The sequence below is a fragment of the Epinephelus lanceolatus genome, chromosome 20 (genome assembly GCF_041903045.1).
Source record: "Epinephelus lanceolatus isolate andai-2023 chromosome 20, ASM4190304v1, whole genome shotgun sequence".
Taxonomy (NCBI): domain Eukaryota; kingdom Metazoa; phylum Chordata; class Actinopteri; order Perciformes; family Serranidae; genus Epinephelus; species Epinephelus lanceolatus.
In genome coordinates this window covers 4,634,001-4,640,000 of record NC_135753.1, presented here as the reverse complement: position 1 = coordinate 4,640,000, position 6,000 = coordinate 4,634,001, and the positions used below count along the sequence as shown (strand labels likewise).

The 6,000-nt window shown below is 38.8% G+C and overlaps 1 protein-coding gene across 1 annotated transcript in view; it reads right to left on the bottom strand.

The window, feature by feature from the left end:
* LOC117264591 (tomoregulin-1-like) overlaps positions 1-6,000 on the bottom strand; it is a 44,639-nt gene that overhangs the window by 14,528 nt on the left and 24,111 nt on the right. The window lies entirely within an intron of this gene.

Here is a 6,000-nt window from a genome sequence, read left to right as displayed (position 1 = left end):
CAGTAGTTTTTACAAAATAATTCTAGGAACTCAATTGAGCATATTAAGTAGTGAATACATAACATACACAAACCTATATGTACCATACATATCAACTGACATATACTCGTATAGTATTGTTGATATTGTTGGGAAATGTGAGAACAAAAAAATCAACTGACTCTGATGACACTGACATGATGATACTGAAAAAAGTTATAGATGGAATATCAAAACCACTCACATATATATGTAACTTATCATTCCCATCCAGTACATTTCCAAACAGAATGAAAACAGCTAAAGTCATTCCTCTGTATAAATCTGGGAACAAACACCACTTCACAAACTACAGACCTGTCTCACTACTTCCGCAATTCTCGAAAAACTTTTCAATAACTGACTGGACAAATTTATTGATAAACACAACCTACTTACTGACAGTCAATATGGATTTAGATCAACATCACTGGCCTTACTAGAATTAATTGAAGAAATGACTAATTCCATAGAGCAGAAAAAACATGCAGTTGGAATATTCATCGATTTAAGGAAAGCATTTGACACAATAAATGACATACAGTACAGGCCAAAAGTTTGGACACACCTTCTCATTCAATGCGTTTTCTTTATTTTCATGACTATTTACATTGTAGATTCTCACTGAAGGCATCAAAACTATGAATGAACACATGTGGAGTTATGTACTTAACAAAAAAAGGTGAAGTAACTGAAAACATGTTTTATATTCTAGTTTCTTCAAAATAGCCACCCTTTGCTCTGATTACTGCTTTGCACACTCTTGGCATTCTCTCCATGAGCTTCAAGAGGTAGTCACCTGGAATGGTTTTCCAACAGTCTTGAAGGAGTTCCCAGAGGTGTTTAGCACTTGTTGGCCCCTTTGCCTTCACTCTGCGGTCCAGCTCACCCCAAACCATCTCGATTGGGTTCAGGTCCGGTGACTGTGGAGGCCAGGTCATCTGCCGCAGCACTCCATCACTCTCCTTCTTGGTCAAATAGCCCTTACACAGCCTGGAGGTGTGTTTGGGGTCATTGTCCTGTTGAAAAATAAATGATCGTCCAACTAAACGCAAACCGGATGGGATGGCATGTCGCTGCAGGATGCTGTGGTAGCCATGCTGGTTCAGTGTGCCTTCAATTTTGAATAAATCCCCAACAGTGTCACCAGCAAAACACCCCCACACCATCACACCTCCTCCTCCATGCTTCACAGTGGGAACCAGGCATGTGGAATCCATCCGTTCACCTTTTCTGCGTCTCACAAAGACACGGCGGTTGGAACCAAAGATCTCAAATTTGGACTCATCAGACCAAAGCACAGATTTCCACTGGTCTAATGTCCATTCCTTGTGTTTCTTGGCCCAAACAAATCTCTTCTGCTTGTTGCCTCTCCTTAGCAGTGGTTTCCTAGCAGCTATTTGACCATGAAGGCCTGATTGGCGCAGTCTCCTCTTAACAGTTGTTCTAGAGATGGGTCTGCTGCTAGAACTCTGTGTGGCATTCATCTGGTCTCTGATCTGAGCTGCTGTTAACTTGCCATTTCTGAGGCTGGTGACTCGGATGAACTTATCCTCAGAAGCAGAGGTGACTCTTGGTCTTCCTTTCCTGGGTCGGTCCTCATGTGTGCCAGGTTCGTTGTAGCGCTTGATGGTTTTTGCGACTCCACTTGGGGACACATTTAAAGTTTTTGCAATTTTCCGGACTGACTGACCTTCATTTCTTAAAGTAATGATGGCCACTCGTTTTTCTTTAGTTAGCTGATTGGTTCTTGCCATAATATGAATTTTAACAGTTGTCCAATAGGGCTGTCGGCTGTGTATTAACCTGACTTCTGCACAACACAACTGATGGTCCCAACCCCATTGATAAAGCAAGAAATTCCACTAATTAACCCTGATAAGGCACACCTGTGAAGTGGAAACCATTTCAGGTGACTACCTCTTGAAGCTCATCCAGAGAATGCCAAGAGTGTGCAAAGCAGTAATCAGAGCAAAGGGTGGCTATTTTGAAGAAACTAGAATATGAAACATGTTTTCAGTTATTTCACCTTTTTTTGTTAAGTACATAACTCCACGTGTTCATTCATAGTTTTGATGCCTTCAGTGAGAATCTACAATGTAAATAGTCATGAAAATAAAGAAAACGCATTGAATGAGAAGGTGTGTCCAAACTTTTGGCCTGTACTGTATTAATAAAAAACTGGAACGATATGGCATCAGGGGTATAGTTTTAAACTGGGTTAAAAGCTACTTAAGCAACAGGAGACAGTTTGTGAAGCTGGGAGATTGTTCCTCTTCATACTTGGACATAACTTGTGGTGGGGTCAGTGTTAGGACCAAAGTTTTTCATATTGTATATCAATGACATATGTAATGTATCTAAAGTAATGAAACTTGTCTTGTTTGCTGACGACACAAATATCATTTTTTCTGGTGATAATTTAATGGAACTATTGCAGGAGATCACAACAGAAATAAGTAAATTGAAAATATGGTTCAACAGTAACAAATTATCATTAAACTTGAACAAATCCAAAGTAATATTATTTGGTAACAACAACATAAACACACAAATAAATATTCAAATAGATGGGGTTATTATAGAAAGAGTTAAGGCAATCAAATTTCTTGGAACAACTACTGATGAAAAACTCAGTTGGAAACCACATATAAAAAACATACATTCCAAAGTATCAAAAAGTATTGCAATATTAAATAAAGCCAAACAGTTTCTAGATCACAATTCACTCCGGGTTCTTTACTGTTTACTGGTTTCACCTTATTTAAGTTACTGTGCAGAAGTATGGGAAAACAAACAAAAATACAATACATTCATTATTCATCCTCCAAAAAAGAGCAATAAGGATTATTCACAAGGCTGGTTACCAGGATCAATCAAATACATTATTCTTACAGTCAGAAATACTCAAATTTGCAGATCTGGTGGACTTTCAAACAGCACAAATATTATTCAAAGCAAAAAATAATCAACTTAATAACATAATATTCAAAGATTGTTCACTGAAAGAGAAGGGAGTTATATTTTAAGGGCTTTATTTAATTTTAAAAATTATAGGGTGCGCACAATCAAAAAAAGTTTTTGTATTTCTGTTTTTGGGGTGAAGCGGTGGAACGGTTTAAATGAGGAGCTCAAGGGATGTCCAAACATGAAGTGTTTTAAAAATTTGTATAAAAATTTGATTTTCACAAGGTTCAGGGATGAAGGGGATTGATCATAACTGGGTGTTTACTGTGTATCTGTTTAGTTTATTTTGTTCTTTCCTGATTTACCATCTATCTGTTTTGTTTTGTTTTGTTTTTTTCCATCGTGAGTGTGGTATTGGTAGTAAATTTATATATCCATATTGATATACAGACATATATAATTATTTAATATAGATATAAGGAAGCTAGATAATCAATTTATATTGAATTGCGAGGGGTGGGATTAAATAAGTTTTTACTTCAGCCCTTTCTTTCTTCTGTTTGTTTATTTATTGTATTTGTTATTTGTTTACATGTTCGAAATAAAGATTACTAACTAACTAACTAACTATATTACATGCAAACACATATAACATCATATGTATGAGTATGTGTATACACCCACACACCCAACACATGCCCCAATGCTAATGAGAGAGAGAGAGATAATAAAAAAGAAGAGAAATAATAAAAATAAACAATAAAGATATCTGCAAAGTACCACACCCCATACCCTCCACCCCCACCCACCCACAGGACCCAAAGGATGGATCAGAGATGGCTATAATAAAAATTTTAAGTTGATAATGGCATCATTCCAATATGAAATATTTTCAGGTTTGGCGAGATGCAGATTGGCTGCCCAGCACTCTATGATTGCTATATCTATAAAATCTAGCAGCCATTTTTAGATAGTATATGGGCAGGTTTCCATCTGCATGCTATCAGCCTTTTTGCAGCAGTGAGGCCGGCCAGAAAAAGGCGTTTGAGTTTGACAGGCAGGTCCAAGCCAGACGAATCATTAAGTAATTATATAGTAGGTGAAAAAGGAATCTATTTAGACAATAATATGGATAGGACACCACACACTTTCTTCCAGAAATCCACAACACCCGGGCACTCCCAAACCATATGATAAAAAGTGCCTAAGCTGTTTTGAGGGCATAGGGTGCCATTAGGGGATGGCAAGGCTTTAAGTTTAAACAGAGTGCGTAGAGTGAGATAAGACCTGTGTATGAAATTGAAATGAATAATTCGGTGCTTGGGGTTTCTGGAAGATAACTACAGATGCCAGATCATGTGCCAATCCAAAACACTGTCAACCTGCTTCCACACTCTGTCAAGAGGGAGTGGCCTATTTGGAGCCTGCATCAAAGTAGCATATACAGCAGAAACCACCCCCTATGAACTGTCAACACCTTATGAAAAGGATGTGAACTGAGAGTACAGTCCCAGGGCACCCCATAAGTTCGCATTGCTGTACGCAACTGAAGATAAAAGAAAAAGGAGGTACCAGGTAGGTTAAAGTCTTTCTGAATGTTTGTGAATGAGCGGAGACCTTCAGCCCCAACATCAGACAGTGTAAATATACCCTTACTTGACCAGGCGGGAAAATGTATAGGGCGCCCTCCCAACTTGAGACCAGAGTTGAAGAATATGGGAGATTGAAGATACCAATTGGGGTCACTTTACAAAGTTTTTCAACCATTTTCCAGACGGAAATAAGCTGTGAGATAATGGAGCCAAATTTCAATTTAGAATGTTTCACAGAAACATTAGAATAAATAAGGTCCCGTAGTCTGTGGGACTGAACAATATTTTCCTCAACAGGACGCCAAGATGCACAAGATGCTGTATCAAACCACGTGGAAAGAGGGCTCAACACAAAGGACCAATAATACCACTGGAAGTTTGGGAGCCCTAATCCACCATCCTTTTTTGTTCTTTGGAGAACAGATAATTTCAGTCTGGGTCTTTTTCAAGCCCAGATAAATTTAGACATCAATGAGTGAATCTTCTTCCAGTAGTCTTTAGGAGGGGCCAAAGGCAAAGACAAAGATGAAGAGCTCCATTTATGGAGGCTAGATTCCACCTCAGCAAAGACTTTCTTATAGTTGTTAGTTACTGTATTTGAAACCATAGGAAAAATTGATATTCCTAGATATTTAAAAGTCTGGACCACAGGGATATTTAGAATGGCTGCGGAGGAAGACATCTGCCTAGCGGAAGAGTTCAAAGTTAGTAATGCCGATTTTTCCCAGTTGATTTTATATGCCAAAACCTGGCTAAAGTCCTTAAAGATGTTCAAAAGGAAAGGAAGAGAGTGAGACATATTTTGGAGAAAAAGAAGAATATCATCTGTGTACAAGTAAATAAAGTGTTTGGTGTTATGTGCCATAATAAGGAAATGCCTAGTTGACTGCCGGACAGCCTGGGCTAGAGGGTCTAGAGGTAAAACAAACAGCAAGGGTGAAAGGGGTAGGGCTGTCAGAACAAACTTCGCTATTTGAAAACAATTCGAATTATTGCAAAAATAAGCATATTCGAAGTTGGAAACTAAGGTTTGAATATTTTGAAAAAACAAACAAAAACAAAATTAAAAAAATGGCGCTCTACTGTGCATTAAGATATTTTTTGGGGAAATACATGACTGTCAGAGAAGCCCTGTTTACAAACAGACCTACAATCCATCTCCTTTCCTCTCCTCTCTCTCTTCTCAGTGGAGGGTGCCCTGTCAGCCCTGCGCTGACAGTGACAGGGCGCATCTCTTTGATCCGAAGTGAAACAGCCCGTTTGCTCATTCTTCGGGGTCGTTCAATAGAGTAATTGCAAATAAATATTGTTTTAATGTGTAACCACTGAAATGTTCACAAGGGCTTTCATAAATTCCTACAATGTTGCGGCACTGCCGCCTTTGCAGGTTAAAAGTTAATGACAGCGACTTGAAGTGAGGAGGAACAACACGTCTCCAGCTTGTCAGCGCAGCGGTGTCGACACCGCTGCGCTGACAAGCTGG